The sequence below is a fragment of the Saccopteryx bilineata genome, chromosome 1 (assembly GCF_036850765.1).
Source record: "Saccopteryx bilineata isolate mSacBil1 chromosome 1, mSacBil1_pri_phased_curated, whole genome shotgun sequence".
NCBI lineage: Eukaryota > Metazoa > Chordata > Mammalia > Chiroptera > Emballonuridae > Saccopteryx > Saccopteryx bilineata.
In genome coordinates, this window is record NC_089490.1 from 186,605,994 (window position 1) to 186,617,537 (window position 11,544).

Genomic DNA, 11,544 nt, shown 5'->3' on the forward strand with positions numbered 1-11,544 from the left:
TGTCAAAGTTCTTTCTGGGGCCCAGCTGTGCTCTGGTTGCCAGAAGGAGGTGTGAGCAGGTTGCCAGCCCACCCCAGTGATCCTGAAGTGGTAGGTCTGGGGCAAGGTCCAGGAAGGTTTGTGATGATGATTGTGTCCCCTGTGATGAACACTGCTCTGAGCTGCTTGCAGACTGACTGCGACTGTGGATGTAGAAACAGCTTCTTAAAGAGAGGCGTGCCCTTGGCCCTGGCCAGTTGGCTCAGCGGTAGAGCGTCGGCCTGCCGTGCGGGGGACCCGGGTTCGATTCCCGGCCAGGGCACATAGGAGAGGCGCCCATTTGCTTCTCCACTCCCTCCCCTCCTTCCTCTCTGTCTCTCTCTTCCCCTCCTGCAGCCAAGGCTCCATTGGAGCAAAGATGACCTAGGCGCTGGGGATGGCTCCTTGGCCTCTGCCCCAGGCACTAGAGTGGCTCTGGTCGCGACAGAGCGATGCCCCGGAGGGGCAGAGCATCGCCCCCTGGTGGGCAGAGCGTTGCCCCTGGTGGGCGTGCCGGGTGGATCCCGGTCGGGCGCATGCGGGAGTCTGTCTGACTGTCTCTCCCTGTTTCCAGCTTCAGAAAAATACAAAAAAAAAAAAAGAGAGGCGTGCCCTTGATGGGTGCCTGGAGCCATGACCACCAAAGAGCAGCCTTGGGAAGCAACAGGTTGCTCAAATATTAGAGAGAAAAAAATGTATTATCACAAAATGTTGAAGACCTCCATATTCTGGTATGTTCTTCATCATTTTAGAATGCATCACCCTTAAAGAAGAAGTAGATTGGGGCCCACGCTCTACCTAACAGCTAGGGAAAAGTAGTCCTTTGTTGTAATTCTTTTTTATTAATTTTTATTTATTTTAAAGATTTTGTTTATTGATTTTACAGAAAGAGGAAGTGGAAGACAGCAGGAAGTAGCAACTCTTAGTAGCTTCACTTTAGTTGTTCATTGCTATGTGCCTTGACCAGGCAAACCCAGAATTTTGAACCAGTGACCTCAGCATTCCAGGTTGATGCTTTATCCACTGCAGCACCACAGGTCAGGCCTTTGTTGTAATTCTTAATGAAGAGAAGAAATAGCCATCTTCTGTAGAAAGTTTCCTCAGGTTTAGCTCATAAACTCTGGACTTTGAATCTTTTACAAAGCTTTTAACCTGGTCCTAAAATGCCTAGCCAGGATGATGCATTCAAAAGAATCTTAGTGCCTGACCTGTGGTGGCGCAGTGGAAAAAGTGTCAACCTGGAAATGCTGAGGTCACTGGTTCGAAACCCTGGGCTTGCCTGGTCAAGGCACATATGGGAGTTGATGCTTTCAGCTCCTCCCCCCTTCTCTCTCTCTCTGTCTCTCTCTCTCCCTCTCTCTCCTCTCTAAAAATAAATAAATAAAAATTAAAAAAAAAAGAATCTTAGCAATGATATACCTTTCCAAGGGCTAGTATGATTAACTTTTGATTGTGTTTGCCCAAATAGAAGCTGTGGGCGGAAAACAATCATAGGGCATTTTAAAGTTGCAAATAAATACCAAACAGGTCAACTTATGTGATAGTGAAGGATATTTTTCTAAATATGGCTGATTTCATTATAAAGAAGTTTTAGGGTCTTCCCCCACACACCAGAGGATTGTTTAATCAAGGTGTAACTGTACTAACATTAAAGAAGCATTTCAACCATTTAATAAAACCATGTCAGAACGTACATGGTCTATTTTCCTAAAAATTTCAAAAATTCTCGTTATTACTAACAACCCTTTAACAACCCTTAACTATTCAGCTCAATCAACTAAATTAATCCCATGAAATAAAATGTGCCATAAAGATGACATGTGAAACCATTTTTATTCATGGCTAGAGACTATGAAGATTCTTTTGACAAGCCCTTTCAAATCTTGTGGGTGATGTTGAAAACTTCAGTGTACAAATGTTCCTTCCTTTTTTTTTTATGTGTGTGGGGGGAAGCCTTCTGATTTGGTGAATCACTGCTTCACAGAGAACACGAGAGTAGCAACCCCCAAGCTACACAAAGGCTGCTAGACTTGTCCCATGCTCATTACTGGAATTTTCTAATGCTGAACAACTGGAGGAATATGAATATGCAAAGCTCATAGACTCTGATCAGCATCTGCCCCTCTCAACCTCACTTCCTCCTGAAGAGGAAGTCACTGTGCCTCTGGTGTTCTCAGCTCTGTGATCTGAATCCCCAAAGCCGCAGAAGCAGGAGTGAGGGGGTAGGTTTTTGTTTGTTTATTTCTATAGCAAACCCTGAATTGGCCTTTTACAGAGCATATGTTTTCCCATAAATATCAGAATTGAACCAGTGGCTTGGCACACTTTGCCTAGCAAGGTTTGGGCACCCAGTTGTCCCAGAGGTGAGACAGGAGAAACCCCAGGGGCTGGGCACACTCGATGGTCTCGAGTGGTTGGCAAGTCCTTGCACTTTTCATCTCTTTCTCTGTTTCTGATTTATTTTTCATCCAAAAAATAAAAAGGCAAAGCACCATCACTTGTACTTCATAGAGTCCCACACTTGTCTCAATGCTCAAGTTTCTTTAAAAGTCCCAGTCCTTTCTGAGAATGAGTGCCTGCTCATCCATCTTAAGAAACATTAACTTTGAGTAAGGATGATTAATCCGAAACCAGAGATCTAACTCTACCAGCATCCTTTACATTTTATCTGGTAGGCGGATACATTGTCTCCTCATCCTCACACCCCATCTGCAACCTTTTCTTCCCTGCCCTTCAGTGCTGAACAGCAACCAAACTATCCTGGGCCAACAGTACCACCTACTGGTCATGGTGGTAAATTGTGTAATGAAATGGCCTTAGCATATGCACAAAGCCACACACAGCCTCCTGTTTTTCTATACTCGAAACTCAGTAAATTATTTGGGGGATTGCCCTTCATTTGAAAATTGCATACAACCATGCTTCCTCAGTCACCGAAAGAAGTCCCAACACCACTCATCATTTGAAGTCACATCCCCATACAGCTCTGCTAACCCCTTCTTAGGACCCAATCTCATATTCGTCCCCTCAGCACAAACCCTTCCACTATACACTGACTCTGGAACTCATTGCCATCAGCAAAATGTCCTACACCTTCAAAGTTTTCTCTCTATTAATTCCACCTCTTTATTCTAGCTGGGCCTGCAGCCGTGCGTACTCACCGCCAATTCCAGATGCCCCCCCCCCCATCCCATTCTTCTCCCTAAACAGTTTTTGCTCCCCTGGAAGCTCAGCCACTGGACATCTGCTGCTCCACATGTCAATCCTCCACAGACTCTGTAGTCATGTCTCATCCTTCCTTGAAGATTCTCGTGCTCAACCTGTCACTCTCTCCAACAGTACTCTTCTCATAATTTTTGGTGATTTCAATATCTTTGCAATAATTTCACTTCCTGGGCTCTGGATGTCCTTTTCTCCCATGATCTTGTCCTTCACAGCACCCCAGATACCTGCTCTTGTAACTCTTATCAGTAACTGTCCCCTCTTTGTAATGTCAGCTTCAGACATCACACTCTCCTGCCACTACATTCCACCTCCCCACCCTAACCTAATCATTTTTCAGCACCAGGGGAAACACCTGTCTATTGACTTAGCATTTCTCCCTCACCTCCCCATGTCCTAACTTACCTCTTTCCTCCATTAAGGCTCAATAGTTTAACTTGATCATTATTATCATGCATACATCCCAGCTTCCTTGTTTATTTTTTCTCCCACTATCAAGTTGTTCTTAATTCAATCCAAATTTCTACCTCCTCCTTCTGGACCCTGAACTATTGAAGGTGGCTGAATGAAAACACGCTTATGCTGACTGGTCGTACTTCAATCTCTGACTATTAATCTCATGTGGACTCATACTGTTGCCAAGGAATTCTACCGCCTTTGATGAATCACCTTCCTCTCTTACTTTCCTATTAAGGTTTCTTCCCCCTAAACCTTCCAATACTTCTTCCTTTACTCTCACTCATACTTTTAATGACCTTGCTCTTTCTTTTACTATGAAAATAGAGGCAATTAAAAGGACCTGCCACTGGCTCCCACAAACTTTCCTTCTTCTATGCCCCTCTCCTGCCTTCCCTTCTGTGACATGGAATAAATCGTGTCTGCTCCTGTGTAAGGACAACCCCTCTACATATAAAATGGCTCTCCTCTTCCACTCAAGAGCATCCTTCCGAAGACGCTTGTCTTCTCTGCCTCACTGGTATTTCCCTCTCTAACTGGATCACTTTCATCTTCATAAATAAAACCCAACCTTGAATACACAGGTCCTTGCCAATGCTACCCCTTCCCTCTGCTCCCCTTCATAGTGAAAATCTTCAAAATGGTAAGCTACATGTGCTGTCTGCATCTCTTCTAATATTTCCTGATCAAATTCCAATGAAGCTTGTGCTCTACCACTCAAAGACCAACAGGGACTTCCATGTTGGCCAGCTAATGGTTATTTCTCAGTTCTCATCCTCCTCTATTGTCAGTAGCATTTGAGTCCGTTGACCACTGCCTCCATCTTCAATTTTTTCTTCACTTGGCTCATTTCATTCTCCTGTTTCTCTGGTCATTCCCCCTGTCATATCCTCGCTGCTCCCTTCTCATACTTCAGACCTTTAAACTTGAGAATGCCAAAGTATTCGTCCTCATATCTTTTATTTATCACTCACTCTGCACACAATCTTACTCTCAGCCCTTTAATTTAAATGCCAAGTATCTATGGGTCACACCAAATTTCTATCTATAGCTCAGACCTCTCTTGAATTCTAGAGTCATATAATCAACTTCCTACTTGGTGTCATTATATGGAAGTCTAACAGACGTCTCAAATTTAACATATACCAAACTGAACTCATGGCTGCACCCCTCACATGTGTTCCTCTTTCTGTTTTTGTTCATAAAAGTAAATGGCAACCCCATTCTTGCAGTTTCTTGAGCCCAATGTCTTGAACCATCCTTGTTCTCTCTCTCTCTCTCTCTCTCTCTCTTTACTTTTGTTATGGACATTTTTCAACACACTCAAAAGTAGAGTGAACTTGCCTTCATATATTTCTCCTCACATCATACTCCACATTTAATTCATCAACACATTCTATTTGTTCTATCTTCAAAGAATATACAGAGCACTTTTCAGCACCCCCCCATTATACCTCTAGCCCATGATTATTACTGCAACACCCTCCCCACTCTTCTATGAACATCCATCCTTGCTTCTACATTTCAACACAAATGCCAGATCATTTTAGTGAACTTCATGCAGGATCATATCACTACTCTGTTCAAAACACTCTTTTTGCCTGACCAGGTGATGGCGCAGTGGATAGAGTGTTGGACTGGGATGCAGAGGACCCAGGTTTGAGACCCCAGGGTCACCAGCTTGAGCGCAGGCTCATCTGGTTTGAGCAAAAAGCTCACCAGCTTGAACCCAAGGTTGCTGGCTCAAGCAAGAGGCTACTCGGTCTGCTGAAGGCCCACGGTCAAGGCACGTATGAGAAAGCAATCAATGAAAAACTAAGGTCTCGCAATGAAAAACTGATGACTGATGCTTCTCATCTCTCTTTGTTCCTGTCTTTCTGTTCCTGTCTATCCCTCTCTTTGACTCTCTCTGTCCCTGTAAAAACAAACAAACAAACAAAAAACCCACTCTTTTCATCCTCAGGGGAAACTCCAAAGTTCTTAGGATGGCCCGCTGCCGTATGTCACATTTTCTCACTCATGCCTTCTACTTCCAGCTTGGTCTATTTTCTTATCTAACTCACTGTCCATGCTCTGGCCTCAGGGCCTTTGTACTTCCCATTTCTCTGCATGGGTTTCCCCCACAGTTCTTTAAATTCTTCAGGTCCCTGTTCAAATATAATCTTGTCAACAAGTCCTTCCCTGAACACTCTATATATTAGCATCTATTTTTTTATTCTGCCATTATCACTTGTATTTCTTATTTTACTTTATTTTTCTTCATGTTTCTTATCTCCTCTGACAATACTTATTTGTTTTATAATTTTTCCCAAAAGAACATAAACTCCATGAGAGTAGGAACTTCATTTTGTTGCTTTGCACCTAATTGTTTGCACAGTACTCAGCACATAATAGAAACAGAATGAATATTTGCCGTACAAAGCTTTCTTTCTTTCTCTAATCCTTGCATTTGCATCTCTCCTCTCCTGGCCTCCCTTCTTTCCCTGACTTTCTTAACATTTCTGAGTTCCAAAGTTATATCACCTAGAGCCAAAAAAACTCACATTACAGGCCCAACAATAAATGTGTGAAGCAACTGAGTGTAGCAATACAGGTCCGGGCCATGTGCTTCCCCCATCCCAACTGTTCAAATTCAAATTTTAAAACTTCAAACACCATACCTCCAAGGCTGCACTGGCCTGCAGGCCACATGTCTACCATTCTTTTCTGGCAGCACCACGCAGCTTTCGGATGAAGGAAAGTTTCAAAACTTTTGAAATTTAATTTGACAAAATTCAAATACACAGTAGCTACTTTCAAAATTTCTCAAATTTCTCTCCCAACTCCTCACTCACCCCCATCAAATCAAACCTACTTTCCTCAAGTTCTCGCATTTGAGGTTTAACTCTTTTCTTGCCTTTTTACTAGTGTTATCAAATTACTTTTTTGCTATTTCTCATATGAGTTTCAGTTTTCAGTTTATACGATTTTATGGACCCTTTACAAGGCCTCAGACCCCCTAGCACAGGGGTCGGGAAGCTTTTTGGCTGAGAGAGCCATGAATGCCACATATTTTAAAATGAATTCTATGAGAGCCATACAATGACCCATGTATGTTATGCATTAACCAATAAAAATTTGGTGTTGTCCCAGAGGACAGCTGTGATTGGCTCCAGCCACCCGCAACCATGAACATGAGCAGTAGGAAATGAATGGATTGTAATACACGAGAATGTTTTATATTTTTAACGTTATATTTTTTTATTAAAGATTTGTCTGTGAACCAGAGGCAGCCATCAAAAGAGCCACATCTGGCTTGCAAGCCATAGGTTCCCGACCCCTGCCCTAGCACAATCATCTAGTGACTCTTTATAAAGCCAGTAGCCACGGCCACCATCAGAGCTGCCTGGCCCATGCAGGTTCACATTTGATTCGGACAGATGGTAATAAAACAATGAAGCCAAGAACTGGTGAGCCATTAGCTTTAATCCTAGCTTGCACCTAGCAGGCAAGAAATACACACAGTGGGAAAACACTTCCCTTTCCATTCAGGGCTCCCAAAGCCACTGACTTATCCGAGTTTTCCTAGAATCAAAGCTTTCTACTTCACCAACCTTATTCTTCTGAATGGCTTCTCCTTCAACACTCTCCTATTTTGGCTGCTTGTCCTCTTCTCCATGTGGCCTTTCTCTGCTCTTCTCTCTAATGCTAATTTCAGGAACCAAGAGAGAGCAAGCTCTTGATCTGCCCCATTTTATAGTGTAGAAATCAAAACCTGAGATGACGTCAGAGTAATGGTGGAGTAGGAAGCGATACAGATAAATCTCCCCCAAACCTCAACAAGATCTTCAACCAGAAACAGAAAAACCTATCCTTGGAGCCTCCAGATGTTTCACAATACACCCAAAGGTATGATCGAGTGAAAAATTGGCTAAATATATAACCAAACCCCGAAGGAAATAGGGAGTAAGAAATGCTTCGCCTTCCTCACTAACCTAAACAGGGCAGCTTTCACTGGAAACTGAGAATATAGAAACTAAGGCGGGCAAAGGGGGTGAAGATCCAGGCTGCGGCACGAACGGCCGAACCAGGCTGTGTCACGGAGATCCAAGCCAAGGAAAAACTGTTCCTGTGAGAGAGATGACGTCAGAGTAATGGCGGGGTAGGAAGCGATACCAATAAATCTCCCCCAAACCTCAACAAGATCTTCAACCAGAAACAGAAAAACCTATCCTTGGAGCCTCCAGATGTTTCGCAATACACCCAAAGGTATGATCTAGTGAAAAATTGGCTAAATATATAACCAAACCCCGAAGGAAATAGGGAGTAAGAAATGCTCCGCCTTCCTCACTAACCTAAACAGGGCGGCTTTCTCTGGTAACTGTGAATATAGAAACTGAGGTGGGCAAAGGGGGTGAATAGATCCAGGCCGCGGCACAAACGGCCAAACCAGGCTGTGGCACAGAGATCCAAGCCAAGGAAAAACTGTTCCTGTGACAACCTGGGCAATACAGCTAACACTCGCGCCAAACCCAGACAAAGAAAGACAAGCGGGGCAGCCATTTTACCTGATCCCCTGGTAGCCGCATAGTGGGCGAGAGATTCCTTCCAAAGCCCCCGGAGGGTGTGCCCGTGTTACTCCACAGAGAGGCAGAGTCAGAGGCCTTTGTGTGGGCCGAAAGCCTCCGGGCCGCCCCAGCACCTGGGGAGAGCCGCACACGGGGAGGAAGCGAGAGCTAATTCCAACACTGGAACTTTTCAGTGCGGGCGGGAGGTTTCACTCAGAGGGCGAGACTCCGACCTCACATCCTGGTCTGCGCGCACGGAGAGTGGGAAGGAGACTCCTCCCAGCACCTCTGGAGTGGGAGCCCGTGTTGTCCCACGGAGGGGCAGAGTCGGGGGCCTTTGTGTGGGCCGAGGGCGGAATCACAGGCTGCCCCAGCGCCTTGAAAGAGCGGCACACGGGGACGAGCGAGAGCCAATTCCAACATTGGAACTTTTCAGTGCGGGCGGGGGGTTTCACTCAGAGGGCGAGACTTCTGGTCTAACATCCTGGTCTGCGCGCAGACCCGCCCGTGTTACCGGACAGAGTGACAGAGCCAGAGGTCTTTGAGTAGGCGAAAGCCCCGGCTGATTATGCTAGCAGCTCTGACTGACTGAGCCTTACCCAGAGCCCTGTGCTGAGTGGAAATAAGAGTGGGGAGTTGACCGCTCTTTGAGCCTCTTACTATCCAGGCAGAGGCAGCAACAACCCCATAGTTGGATTCTCAGGCTGCTGGTTGAGGAAGGAAAGACTAGGAGAGAGGCTCCTGGAACACGGACTCTCTCACTGTCGGAGCCTATAAACGCTAATGAGCCTCGACTGCAAACGAGACTGAAGCACAATACATGACATCGCCATAGAGACTTATCAACTGCAAACCTCTACCTGAGCGTGCCAAAGGGGCAGAACCTGGGGTACAGAGTCACCGACCAGGAAGAGGGAGAGAAAAGAAAAAGCAAGAAGATAACCTCTCAAAATCAGAATAATCCGCAGACTTTATAACCTATCCCATTTTATTATATTTGTTCGTTTGTTTCTCTTATCTTCATCCTTGATTTTTTTTTCTTCTTTTTTCGTTTTTTTTTCCTCCTCCAATTTGGTCATTTAACTCCCTACCGGTCTTACTCTCTCCTCTCCTTGAACTACACTACCCATAAGTGTTACATCTCCCATTATCTTTTCTTTCCTCTTCCTTTCTCTCTATGAGGGTTGCACTCCAAAACCCTTAACTCTCTCTCTCTCTCTCTCTCTCTCCTCTTTTTTCTTTTTTCTTCTTTTAGTGGTTCCCTCTTTTTTTTCTCTCTCTCTCTTCTTTTCTCCCTCTATATTAGTTTCTTCATTTTTCCTTTACATCTCCTCTCATTCAAACCTCAATAACAAACAAATTATTTTATCTGGGACTCAAACTTATCTTTGTGGCATTTTGGGGGGTTTTTACTTCACCTTTTTAACTCACTAGCAGTGCTTCCATCCCTGGCTCTCCATTTTATCAAGCTCTTGTTCCACTAAATACAATAGTAATTTTTTTTTTTTGTCTTCCTCTGAAGCTGGAAATGGGGAGAGACAGTCAGACAGACTCCCGCATGCGCCCGACCAGGATCCACCCGGCACGCCCACCAGGGGCTACGCTCTGCCTACCAGGGGGCGATGCTCTGCCCCTCCGGGGCGTCGCTCTGCCACGACCAGAGCCACTCTAGAGCCTGGGGCAGAGGCCAAGGAGCCATCCCCAGTGCCCGGGCCATCTTTGCTCCAATGGAGCCTTGGCTGCGGGAGGGGAAGAGAGAGACAGAGAGGAAGGAGGGGGGCGGGGTGGAGAAGCAGATGGGCGCTTCTCCTATGTGCCCTGGCCGGGAATCGAACCCGGGTCCCCCGCACGCCAGGCGGATGCTCTACCACTGAGCCAACCGGCCAGGGCTACAATAGTAATTTTTTAATTAGTCCCCCCATTTTCCTGTTTCCCTCTTACTCCTCTCATCATAACTCTTAGTCAACCAACACCTAAACGCAAATCATTTTATTCTTGATCCAAATTTTTTCATTATTTGCTTTTTGTGGGTCCATACCACCACCCCTTTTTTATTTATTTATTTATTTTTCTTGCCCCTTTATTACTTTTCCCCAATTCAGGCCCTCCATTACAGGCATTGTTTGTTCTATTAAATACAATATAATTCACAGTTCACCACAAGATTTTCTCAAGAAAGAGGGGAGAGGAGAGGAGAGAAAAAAAGGAGGGAGGGAATAATTTCCTTTTTTTTAATTTTTATTTTATTTTATTTTTCTTTATTTCATTATTAATTTTTTTTAAAAAAACAACTTTTTTCAATTTTTTTATTTTTTTAACTTTTTATTTTTATTAAATCTCATTAATACTATCAACAAAACCACCCTCAGATGCCATTAAGGAAGAGAAAATCGAATATCATGGATACAAAAGAAAGAGAGGTAACACAGATAAAAGAGGAAAAATCTATGGAGAAAAAATTTAATATATTGGAAACCTTGGAGTTAAATGACAGAGAATTCAAGATAGAAATCCTAAAAATACTCAGAGATATACAAGAAAACACAGAAAGGCAATTTAGGGAGCTCAGAAAACAACTCAATGAACACAAAGAATATATGTCCAAGGAAATTGAAACTATAAAAACAAATCAAACAGAGATGAAAAACTCAATTCACGAGCTGAAAAACGAGGTAACAAGCTTGGCTAATAGAACAGGCCAGATAGAAGAGAGGATTAGTGAAATAGAAGACAAGCAACTTGAGGCACAACAGAGAGAGGAAGAAAGAGACTCAAAAATTAAAAAAAATGAGATCGCCCTACAAGAATTATCTGACACCATCAGAAAGAATAACATAAGAATAATAGGTATATCAGAGGGAGAAGAGAGAGAAAATGGAATGGAGAACATACTCAAACAAATAATAGATGAGAACTTCCCAAGCCTGTGGAAAGAACTAAAGCCTCAAATTCATGAAGCAAACAGAACTCCGAGTTTTCTTAACCCCAACAAACCTACTCCAAGGCACATCATAATGAAATTGGCACAAACAAATGGCAAAGAAAAAATTCTCAAGGCAGCCAGGGAAAAGAAGAATACAACATATAAAGGAAGGCCCATTAGACTATCATCAGATTTCTCAGCAGAAACCCTACAAGCTAGAAGAGAGTGGACCCCAATATTAAAAGTCCTGAAAGAGAGGAACTTTCAGCCACAAATACTATAACCATCAAAGCTATCCTTCAAATATGAAGGAGAAATAAAAACATTCACAGATACAGAAAAGATGAGGGAATTTATCATCAGAAAACCCCCAGTCCA

The 11,544-nt window shown here is 43.8% G+C and overlaps 1 non-coding gene across 1 annotated transcript; it reads left to right on the forward strand.

The window, feature by feature from the left end:
* The first annotated feature begins 225 nt into the window (after positions 1 to 225).
* On the forward strand, positions 226 to 301 carry TRNAG-GCC (transfer RNA glycine (anticodon GCC)). Its single transcript has one exon. It is a non-coding gene; the product is annotated as a tRNA-Gly (tRNA).
* Positions 302 to 11,544: the final 11,243 nt, after the last annotated feature.